Source organism: Cibotium barometz, chromosome 56, assembly GCF_041138505.1.
Source record: "Cibotium barometz isolate CiBa-2024 chromosome 56, ASM4113850v1, whole genome shotgun sequence".
Taxonomy (NCBI): Eukaryota; Viridiplantae; Streptophyta; class Polypodiopsida; order Cyatheales; family Cibotiaceae; genus Cibotium; species Cibotium barometz.
In genome coordinates, this window is record NC_141101.1 from 5,750,136 (window position 1) to 5,762,516 (window position 12,381).

Below are 12,381 nucleotides of genomic sequence, written 5' to 3' on the forward strand. Positions count from 1 at the left end.
ATAGATGATACCTCTCACCAAAGGTAGGAGTGGATGAAGTGTATGATGATCGTGCATCTGCCATATCTGCAAACACAGATTAGCATCAGTAGGTTTATGACAGGTCAATCTAATTCTTGATTGTATATACGGATATTTCTGTTTTTAACGTGCTCTTGCTCTTTTTACTATTTTTTGCTTTCATTTTCTTTTCTCTTCTGTGTATAAAGCTATATATATACATCCCCTTGAATTTGGCAATTACATGGTCAGGGGAGAAGGTTAAGGAGGAAGCATTAGAATGTCGAGCGTGAGTATATGCTCCCCCTTTCCTTGGGTAGATCATATTATTTGCAATGATGTTGCAGCCTCTTGGAACCAATTTGTCCAGCGGGTCATAGGTTGTGATGTGGGCAGATAGCTTTTTATGACCCTTGTGGCCACATCCAATTGCAAAGATGGTAGTGTACGCTCCCATTGACGAATGGAGGAAATGGTTTCCGACGATACCAGGGGAGACGTAGACTCATCAATTTTTTGTTGGGTGTTGACAAGAGTAGGTGTAGAGCATGTAGAAACTTCTATATCAATGTGTGTTTGGCATGAAGAGCTAGAAGCTTCATGTGACTCCCCCCTTCCTGAGCTAGGTGGTAATGATCGATATCGTTTGGGAATCCAAACTAACTCTGGAAGAAGTGGTGCAGAGCACTCTGTTACCTTTCCCTTACCACGGTCTTGAGTTGTCATTGGGGTGGCAACACTTGGTTTATTAGGTTTTACAGGTGATGTAGAGGGATTCAACTTATGTTTAGGGACCCAAATCTGGTCATTCCCCTCGTAGTACCCTTGGGCTACTAATAATTTTTTAGGGATCCATCGTGATGTTACATTGCCCTTTCTTTGGTGGGTAGCTGCTTTCCTTTTACAAGGCTTCTTGGTGGCTGAACGAGATTGAGCAGGGGAAGTAGCTATTAACGAAGCTTTTGGGACCCATTTGTATGTACTCTTTGGCATAGTAAGCAAAGCTTTAGGGACCACTTTGCCTGTTTCCACTCTTGGCGTTGAAGCGTTAGAGGGGTGGCCAACAATCGAAGATGGTTTTGCCACTGGACTTTGTGATTTTTCATTATCTAATATTTGAATGGATGACTTAGGTGCGGGATTTTGAGCGGTCAGACCTAGTGTTGGTTCTTGCGTTGTGACTCGTCTGGTTGCCCAATCGATATTGCACTTGGTGACCATCATTTGGTGGCCATCATCCATTTGCGCCCTAAGATTACAGTCCCTTCCATGGTACCAGCAGGCATAACCAAAAAGCTTTGAATTATGGTTCCCTTGTCATAAGCAACTGGAGTGTGCAGAATTCCTGAGACAGGGGTTTTCTTCTTGTTGATTCCTTGAACTTGGATAGAACTCTTGGTTAAAGGTGGTTTTCCCAGTTGACACCACACGCCATATGATAGCAAATGGTGTTGAGCTCCTGTATCCAATAATGCATTATACAGCACCTCCCCGTAAGGACTCTGTAACTCAATTGGGTATCTTAGAGGTGGGTCAGATTCCAGTGCATCCTCCTCTGCTTCCTCGAAAAATACTTGCGTAATTCCCAAGTTGGCTTCTCGTTGTCGCCTAGCACGCTGTTGACGTTCTTTTGCTTTGACTCTTGCTTGTACCTTTTTAAGCTCAGCTTGTTCCTTGGCTGCCTTCTTTTGATGGATTGCATGTAACTCCTCTTGGCTCAGGGGGTCATAGTACCTTTTGAATTTGCTCCCATTAAGGAATCCAATGGTTTCAACTCCGTCGAGAGTCTCCACTCTGATGGTACCTTGCGGGGTAATTTCACATACTCTATATGGTCCCTTACCAGCATATTTGAGCTTCTTCTTTTCGTTTCGCACTCCATACATCAGGACTTTATCCCCAACCTTGATGTCCTTGTCCTTTAGATGGCGATCAAACCATTTTTTCCTTCTATCCTTCTCCACAAGGGCATTGTATACAGCCAATTGTCTTTCTTTGTTTAGCCTCTCAAGGATATATAGACGCTCTACTAAGGGATTACCATCCCAACCCTCTTGAGTAGCAACACGAAGACTAGGAATGACAAATTCCCACGGCATGACTGCTTCTTGGCCATATACCATTTTGAATGGTGTGCAATTAATAGCCACTTTGTACGCAGTACGATAGGCCCATAAAGCTGTCGTAAGCTTTAGATCCCAATCCGTGCGATGAGCTTCAACTGTCTTTGTCAAAATAGAGATTAAAGTCTTGTTGGTACTCTCGGCTTGGCCATTCGCTTGCGGATAGTAAGGAGTAGATTTATGATGGGATATCATGAAATTTGTTATGAGCTCCTTAATCACTTCATTTATAAAATGCGTACCATTGTCGCTCACAAGTTCAAAAGGACAACCGAATCGTGTGATTATATTTTCAAAGAGGAACTTGGCTGTTGTCCTCGCATCTGCCTTACGTGTCGCTTTCGCTTCAGCCCATTTGGTCATATAGTCAGTGGCCACAATAATATAGCGAGATTGTGTGTTTCGGGCCACTGAACTAATTGGACCTACAAAGTCTAAACCCCACTTTTCAAATGGTTGGTTTACTTTGATCGGATGTAGGGGCATCTGATCTTTCCTCTGGGGTTTCTTATATCGTTGGCATTCATCGCAACCCTTCACAAAGAGTGATGCATCTTGGAACATAGTGGGCCACCAATACCCTGATTATAAGATCTTTCGCGCAGTTAAGTCGCCTGAGAAGTGACCACCGGCTACGCCCATATGTGCCTCTTGCAAAATGTATAAATACTCATCCTCTCGGGCACAACGCCTAAGAACGTCATCCTTTCCTCTTTTATAAAGAGTCCCGGCTATCAGGCAATAGGGTTCGCATTCTTTGATTAGCTTTCGAGCTAGATCTTTACGAAGCTCCTTGGGTGGAAAGCCATTAACCAAAAAGTTAACAATCTTCTCACTCCATTCAGGCATTGTCTCCACCATGAACAGGGAAGTGTCCGGTAAGTCATCATCAACCCCCGTAGGAGCCTCACCATTAGGTATGCGAGACAAATGATCAGCCATAACATGTTTTTTGCCAGGTCTCACAACAACAGTGAAATCAAACTCAAGAAGAATCAATAGCCATCGTGTGATTCTTCCTGTGGAGCATGGTTTGTTTACCAGATACAACAATGCTTGATGATCCACATAGAAAACAAACTTGGTGGCAAGGAGGTAATAACGAAATTTCCTTACTGCATATATCATTGCCAACCCTGCTCGCTCCGTAGTGGTGTAGTTCATCTCAGCATCATTCAACTGGCGACTGGCAAAGCTAATGGGGTAGTCTAGCTTGTGTTCTCCAGGTTGAGTTAACACACACCCAATAGCAAAGTTTGATGCATCAATATGCACATGGAAGAGTAAATCCCAGTTAGGCATTCTCAAGATTGGAGCACTCGCCAAGGCCTTCTTTAATAGCTCATAGGCACGGTCACATTCTTCGGTCCAAATAAACTCGATGAGAAGCTTATACAATGGTCGAGCTATCTCGGCGAAGAAGAGAATAAACCTTCGATAATAACCAACGTGGCCCATAAAGCGTTGGACTCCCTTGTAGTTGGTGGGTGGGGGTAATTCCAGAATGACCTTGATTTTACTCTCGTCAGTGGAAATCCCATTTTTGGACACTATATGCCCTAAGATAACTCCGTGTTTAACCCAGAATTGGCATTTGAAAGGATTCAAGGAGATGCGATATAATCTACACCTTTCAAATATTTTTCGTAAACACATCAAGTGCTTGTCCCAAGAGGAATGAACACAAAGATCATCTAAGAAAGCTTCACAGAAGTCCCTTAGATATTCCTTAAAGGCCGTGTTTATCAATCGTTGGAATGTTGCAGGTGCATTGGTCAAGCCAAAAGCCATGACGCGAAAGGCAAACACTCCAAACTCCGTGATAAATGCTGTTTTAGCTTGGTCCTCGACTGTAATTGTGATCTGATTGTAACCCGAGTACCCATCTAAAAAGCTATATGCCTCCTTGCCTGCCACTCTTTCAAGCACATGTTCAGAATATGGCAAGGGGTAATGATCCCTTCTGGTGGCTGCATTAACCTTTTTGAGATCAACGCACACTCTGAGTTTCCCATTCTTCTTTGGCACGATGACTATCGGAGAAACCCATTCTGAGTGCTCAATAGGATATATGAATCCACATTTTACCAGCTTTTCAATTTCCTCTTGTACAATCTTTGCGTACTTAGGATTCATTGGGTAGGGACGTTGCTGGACTGGTTTAGCAATGCTAATCATTGGAATCATGTGTTGCACCACCGAGGGTGGAACACCCTTCATATCATGATATGTCCAAGCAAATATGTCCTTGAATTCTTTAAGAAGCTTTGTAAGTGCAGCTTCTTCCGCCTTGGTGAGGTCTTGAGCAATAAAAACTGGTTTAGACTCCTCACCCGGATCTGCTAAGTCTATCTCCTTAACTACCGCAGGGCCATCATAGACACCGCTACTCCCATTGGTAGGCGTTCGCGTTGGGCTTTTGTGTAGACTACTTTACGTTCCCCTGTGTGGTGAATGATTTGAAATGCTCGGGTGCGGGGTGTAAGTCTACTGGTTCTTGTTGTGCCAGGCTTTTTTCTTTCAACTCCGCTTCTTTTTGTTGTTGAGCCAACTCTTGGTTTTGCCGCCTTCTTGCAGTACGACTTAGTTTCGGCTTCTCTTCGATTTCTAATTGGGCGATGTCATGAGGTTGCGGAATACACCACATGACACTTTGGAGGTATTGTCCCCAATTATCCGCTATCTTTCGTCGATGAGCATCAATGGCTCCTACATAACTAAGCCATTCTGCAGTGGATCGCTCCTTGTTTATTGCAGTTCATACATTAGCTCGATAGTGTTGGCGCTTATGTCTCGTTTTCTTCTTACCAAGTTTTTGATTTTTGTTTCTATCAGATTCGAACTCACTTGGTCGATCTTCACTTTCGGATGAACTGCAGGAGGTCATTGTACTAGGCCTTGAGCACCTTGCTTCCACATTTGGGTGAATATTTGATTCATTTTCCCCATCAGGCTCAGGGTCAGTTTCTTCTTGAGATTCATACTCAGAGTTGCATTGGTCAGAGTCTTTGCTACTTTCAGTGTCGGTGGAGTTTGCCACGTTCTCGCCATCAGGAGTCAAGTGCATAACACCTATCATGTTTATTGGCACTAACGGTGGCATATCTTGCCCCTCAGGTGTTACCCAACTTGTGCCTCTATTTCCCCATGTGTCTATGGTTGCCGCTAGGTGTACCCAATCCACGTTATCCGACTCAGTCATACCCGGTAGGACATCCATATAAGGAGAATCTTTCCCATCATCAGTCTCTTTTTTGCATGTATAGCAATACCTTAATGGGGCGGAGTGAATAGTGGTATCCGATCGATTATCAATGATAACCTTGCTTCCTAAAGGATGTGCACGACCATTCTCAAGATCAACTCGAATGACAGAGTCCTGGAATTGTAGGTAGACATGGTTTTTCGACCAGTCATGTACCATTTGTGCTTCCCTCATGAAAGGACGTCCTAAGATCATTTGATATGACATAGGATGCTTGGAGAAATCCATTACAATGAAGGTATGTTTTACCTTGTATCCCAGGACCTTAATCTTGAGGTTCCTTAACATTCCAATAGGTTTAGCTATGGTTCCGTTTGCCATCTTAACCACTATGTTTGTGACTTCGAGGTGAGGTCTTCCCATGGATTCCCAACAGTTTTTAGTCACAATGCTCACTCCAGCACCACCATCAAGGATTCCCTTTAGAGTTAATCCCTTGGTAGTAATGGGGAGGGTGGCATTAGATTCGTCCCCTTCAAAGTACTGTCCCAACTTGTTAACAGGTATTTCAACGACCGAATCTTCATCTAAGTTGGGTTGTAGATCCCAATGTTCCCCTTCATCTTGAAGCGTGTCGGGTCTATCCATATTTGCAAATTGTGGTAGCCCCGCCTTAAGTTCTCCATTGAGAAATGCCCGAAGAGCTAAGAATAGCTCAAGATCTCCGTATAATTTGGATATGATCGTGGTTCTGATTTCGGAGGACATGAAATCCATTAGCTTGGACACATTCAATGGTACTTTTCGAGATATCGCCCCTTGACTAGGGACTGGTGAAGATGGAATCACTTCCTCTTCAATGGGGTCAGGCATTTCCTCACTAAACATTCTTTCCAGCAAGAAGGGTGTTTGCCCACTTCCTGATGTCCTATCCTCACTTTCTTCCCGAATGATACTAGGTATCGCTAACGGTTTATGGTTCCTGTGAGGTTGAACTTGCGTAGGAAACACTGTATCTAGAATTTTGACTTTTCTCGGGTTTGGTTCCAGTTCTCTTTGTGTTTATTCCACCAAACCCCTTAAGTGTTGCACTTGTTCAATCTCCTCAACTGGGTTTGGGTAAGTACCAATCCTTTTCTTGAGGGTTTTTGGCCCACGTGGCTTGTCTTGGGGAGTCTCAGTCAGTTTGGGAGGTCGAGAGGGCATTAACTGACTTGGTTGTGGGGCCGAGGAAGTTTCCTTCTGTTTCCCCTTATTTATGTACTCGCTTGATTCTCCTTCGTTGAGCTCCCGAGTGGGTTCCTCCCTTAAGGTAGTGGCTTTGGTCCCCATGGTTTCTATTGAATCGGAATCATCTTCAGGATCATTCATATACACGGGGTCGTCTCCTGTCCCTATGTTAGTCTTTGAACTGGGCTTGGAGCTCGTGGCATTAAGCGATCTCTTTCGTCGTGTTTTCTTTTTCTTTGCCTGAGCGATTGATGCAGTATCCATCTCTTCAAGAATGTAGTTTTGATTTTGAAGCATTGACCGTGTAACTACATTCGCGGGTACAACGGGTGTGGTTCCTCGTGCTTGGTTGGTGACCTCAACCAAATTCAATGGCGTAATCTTGGGTGCATTAGGATTATGTGGACATTGAGCGATCAAATGATCTATGCCACAACAATTACATGTAAGTACCGACATTCCCGTGCTCCCTTGACTTGGTTGCATTTGAGTAGCGATCTTCTGTAGCCTATTAGGGCACTCCGCTACACGATGCGGTCCTCCACACTCGTAGCATTGAAGAGGTGGTCTCCTCGCCAAGGTATTAAGGTTTTGCCCCCTTGTGGCGAGAGCAGCCGCTTGATATACAGGCTTAACTTGCCCGAAATGATCCTCCATGTAGTACTGGGGAATCATTTCAAACGTATCAATTCCGTATGGAACAGTGGGGTCTATCTCCTCTTCATAATCCCCACATGCACTATGTGACTCACAACCCATCTGGTTTACAGGGGTAATCCTTGGATGTGGAGGTTGTGGTCCTAGCACTGGCGGTGGTAACGGCACAGACTGGACTACATTCGGATTCCTTGGAACTATGTGCTGTGGACGGTTGCTCGATAGGTTGTGCAGGCATTAGCGCGGGTACTTGAGGTGTGTTTGACCAAGCTAGTGGTGCCTGGTTTGCTAACATTCGCTTAAGTGTTAGGCAATCTTTAGATTGATGGCCATACTTACCACATGCATTGCAATTCCCATTGAATTTGACTCTGAATGTGGGACATTCACTCGTGCTATGTGGTCCTAAGCACACCGAACACCATTGTTGCTCTCTTCTTGGGTACATATGGCTATTCTGAGGAGCTCGATTACCCCTAAAGTATTCTTGGAGAGCCTTAGTAAGGTCGGTCACAGACATTTCAGATATCTTGGGCTCCTTGGCAATAGGTTTCGCCGTCATTGGCTCGTGCCCAGATACTTGCGAACTAACGGATTTTGTTTCTGAAGACACCTTTTTACCTGCAATCATCAAGTTGTCTTCTAACTGGATTGCATTGGCAGTGACTGCTTCCCACGTTGTAAGACCTCTAATGACTAGGCCATTGTAAATGTCCTCGTGGCGCAATCCTCGGATGAATCTATCGAGGAGTTGGTTGTTATTGAAGCGTTCATCGGGAGTGCAGCGAGAATTTAGATGCTTCAATCGACTTATAAAGTCTCTCACTGACTCCCCTTCCTCGCGTTCAGCTTTTTGGAGTTGAGATGCTACCCCCCAAAGCACACCCTCGCGTATGTATTCTTTCAAGAACAATCTCTTGAGAGTGGGGTAGTGAGTGCGCTCTTCAACCCTTAAGGTTCGATACCAATCTCCGGCCTTCCCACTCAAGGTTAAGCCTAAGGCTTTACACTTGTGCAGCTCATTGTGCTCTTCCAAGGAATCACACACGTGTTCAAAGACTTCAATGTGCTTCCTAACATCCTCGTTACCACTGAAGTTTTGAGTGAGCTTAGCCACTTGTACTGCCTTGCTTCTAGGTTCTCTCTCAGGAATACCCCGCATGTTTTCTGCAATGGATCGATCGATCGTCTGAGCAAATGCTGTGAGATCACCTAAGTGAGCAGGCATAGTTGGTGGAGGCACTTCTAGGATAGCCTGGCTGATAGGAGTTGGCGTTGGTCTGAGTAGGTTGGCAAATGACGTAGGATATGATATGTGACTAGGCCTAGCTCCCCTTGGATAATGGTTATGATAAGGCGGTCGTGGAGCATACGCCATTGGCATACTAAGAGGCGTAGGAGCTACCTGAGCATGAGTAGCGATAGGTACATAGGGTCGATAGGCACTGGCACGCACTGTTGTAGGTACTGTTCCACTAGGTAGTGGTGTCGTACTAACTACAGCGGTAACAGGTGCACTTTCAGCTATGCTCATCATTGGGGTGGGCATTGCGGATTCCCTAATGGAAAGTTGAGCCAAGGTTGGAAAGCTAAAGTTACTACTCGTGGGCTCAACCTGCATTGAGACTCCAGGCGAAACAACATATGAAGGGTCTATGGGACTCACCGAGGGAGTCTCCAATTGTGATAGGGTTGGTTGTTTGGCCTTGCCCGTATCCAAAAACCTCATAGGGCCAGTGGAAACTAGGTTCACTCCCCTATTTTGCCTCTCAATTTGGATAATTCTATGAATCACCTCACATATCATGTGTTGTTGCTCCTCTAGATTAGTGGCGCTAGATGTAGATCGTAGGACTTCTAACCAACCTACATGGTATGTGTAACCTGTGTATAGGTCAGTTAGAGTCTCTGTGTGTAGATCATATTCCCAATTTTCATTGAGAAATATCCCATCTAGACTTGGTGTGCCAAATGGTTCTCTTGAAGTGGACGCAATGTCACTTCTTATGGATTGGCTTCTAGGGACCTCTACTTTAGGAAGAGCATCGGAATGTGGTAGCTCAGTAGGGCCCTCATTAAACGAAGTGGGTAGAATATCCACATGGACACTCTTTGGGAGGGTAGGGTCTACATAAGATGTGAATGGCGAATCTACTACCCCTCCCTCCTCATTTACTTCGCTTGTCGCATGTTCAGAGCGTGTAGCTCTACTAAAGGTCTCTATTAGACGACTAAACATGCTAGATCCGGGTTGTGGGGCCCACACTGGCATGTTTTGGCTTGTCTCCTCAAGATTCTTGGTAGGGTGCCCTTCCATGGCTTCTGAGTCAGAGGACGAGTCACTATCCACTATTCGTGGATCTTGGGTTGCACTCCCTTGGGTTCCAGCCGAAGGCCAAGATGCCAACGTGGAGGGATGGTGTGAGCCTGCGTAAACTGAAACACTTTCTAGTGGTTCAGGCTCTAGCACCCGACCAGAACATAGATGCATGTGACGTGGGTACCCTACGTGCGTTGTAACTACCCTTGAAACTTACACAAGTGGTTTCTTAGGTGTTTCGCACCCCGTTTTTACTTGTTTTTGTGTTGTTTTTAACCCGTTTTTGACCCCCTTACTTACAGTCAAACTTGGACTAGGGCGTATGATAGCTCGAAACGAGCGTATCGTTCAAAGGATCCTAGTGTGCTTTACAGCACCGTGTTCGCCTATCTAGAGCTCCTGTAGTCCTCAAAACAGTCCGTTTCCCTTGGGGGGAAGGGGCAAAAGCCTATTTGCTTGTGGAGGAAAGGGTGAGGACTTTATCCCACATACTCACTTTACTCCTTGGGGAGTGGGCTACATATAGGGCACAACTTCCCATAAGCTCTCACTTGGAAGAAAGCTATGGAGGCTCACTCTCCTATATATATATATCAAAAGACCGGGGCCGGGGCCGGGGTCGTGGGTCGTGGGTCAATTGGGGTTCTTTCTTTTCAAAAAATTTTTCTCCAATTAGAAAATCTTTCCTCTCCACACGTTCGGTTCTTTCTTTGAAAATAAAATTTAATTTTTTCTTTTTTATTTTTTATATTTTTTATATTTTTTTTTGTTTTTTTTTTGGTGAGATAAGTTTTCTATGGTTTCCTTAGGGTTCAGCCTTGGCCGCGGCGCAGTTCGCACACACAGCACAGATCTGGGGATTCAGAAATCCCTCTCACACACAGAAACCAGATAACAAAACGCACGCCCACACGCGGAGCGAAAATATAACAAAAGAAACAGAAATGCAACACAGAAATGCCTTGACAACAAACACACAGTCGCTTTCCTACAGTGTAGATTAAACTTCACGCAGCAGTCGAGCTGCAAACTGGAGCTTGGTGCAGGGCAACTCCCCGGCAGCGGCGCCAAAAATGTGCGCTTTTGCCGCACAGGTCGTAGCTGGGGACTTGCCGGACACCGTATGCGAGCCACGAATGGCTACAAGCATACAACCAGGGAAGGAAGCCCAAAACAGAATGCAAAAGGTGTGTCACTCACCGCTTAACCGCCGCCTTGAAGGATTCCCGCGTCGCAGCCGTAAAGGAGGAGCCGCCGTCGCCGCTCTACCGCCTCGCCGCCGCCGCCGTGCCGCTACACAGTGCGCTCGATCGCTCTCTCACTCTCTCTCTCTCTCTCTCACACACACGCAGGAGAAGGAAATCAAGGAGATAAGGCAAGAGCACTCTTGTATTCACAACACATGAGAATGAGGATTTTAGGGTTACATTTGACTCATATAGGTGACTTGGCCGTTCACACTTGGGCGCCCATACATGGCCGGTCGACCCTAACCCTTATCCTACTGATATCCAAGGTGCGCCTCTCATCGGCGATCACCCAATCCCTTCATCCTTAACATATGGTGCCGACAAGCCCGGCCCATGACTCAGAATATTTAAATTAATGACGTAAAATATAGTACGTCGCCATGTCCGCCATGGGTTAACACTTATTAATCAGAAATTTCCTTTTAAAAAAAAAAGACTCTTTCGCATGCCACGCAAGCTGCCACCTTGCGTCTGCGCTAAGGTGCAGCTGAAGTCCTCTCCAATCCATTGATAATTTGATATCGAGCATTCGAAGAAACAGCAAGGAATACACCCCATAGTGCTGCACTTTTCACGAGTGGTGGTATGGGTATGTCCTCATCAGATTTCTTCATCTTCCGCTTTAACAACATTATGGAGTTTGCAATCCCTTGGCCTATTATTCCACAGCTGAAGCCAACTGCTCCATATTAAATACCCTTGTAAAAGTATGAGGCAATTTTTTGTTGCACTGAGAATTTCGTGCCTGGAGTTGCAGCCTCAAAGACACTGCTGGGAAGAGATTGAATTGCACGTGAAAACTAAGCCACAACTCTAGTGGTGGGAGCTGCCCTTTTGAACTGTATAAACGGAGCTAGCATGCCAACTAGAGCAATATCCACAACAATACCAACTACAAGATCTGCCATGTAAAGCTCAAATTCATTCCAAAAATCATCTCCTCTCTTTTGTACTTCGGCAATTGTTGCACAGCCAGAATCAATTGCAATCTTTGTCAGTATCTTGAAGAGAAAACTCTGGTCAGCTAGCATGCGGTTGCGTAGCATGGTGCTACCACGAATGGCTGCTCCTAATGGCCATTTAGTCCCCTGAAGATCCATGAACCGAGTGAGAACAGAAATCATGGCATTCCAAGACACGATATCTCAAAAGGGCATTCTTCAAAACCAATCCTTACATCATACATGCTCTCACATTTCCATACATGTTGAGAAGGGTGTTCCCTACTACAAGGTCTACCATAAGCATAAAACTCCATAATTCACACCACACTCATGTACAGAGGCTTCGAGTCCTGACTCAGCCTCAGCTCGTCTTATTGAACCTCATTTACAATATGAACATATGTACTTAGGCATCATATAATGACTCAAGTCATGGCACTTAATCCCATGCATCTAGATTTGCATTTAATGGCCTCATATACATGGTTTCACACCATAGACGTGCCATGGCACGACAACGTCTGAATGTCCGTCATAGGTTATAACATGCCCCCCTTCCTGATGTAGATTCCGTCCTCGGAAGCTATGGTATGGTAAGCTCGATAGGGTTGTTGTGGTGGACCGTCTGCAAAACAGGAAAGTAGAGTGAAAG

General features: G+C 45.1%; 1 pseudogene; it reads right to left on the bottom strand.

Annotated features, from left to right (window-relative positions):
• Positions 1-11,261: 11,261 nt before the first annotated feature.
• LOC147606829 (protein RETICULATA-RELATED 1, chloroplastic-like) lies at positions 11,262-11,909 on the bottom strand (annotated as a pseudogene).
• Positions 11,910-12,381: the final 472 nt, after the last annotated feature.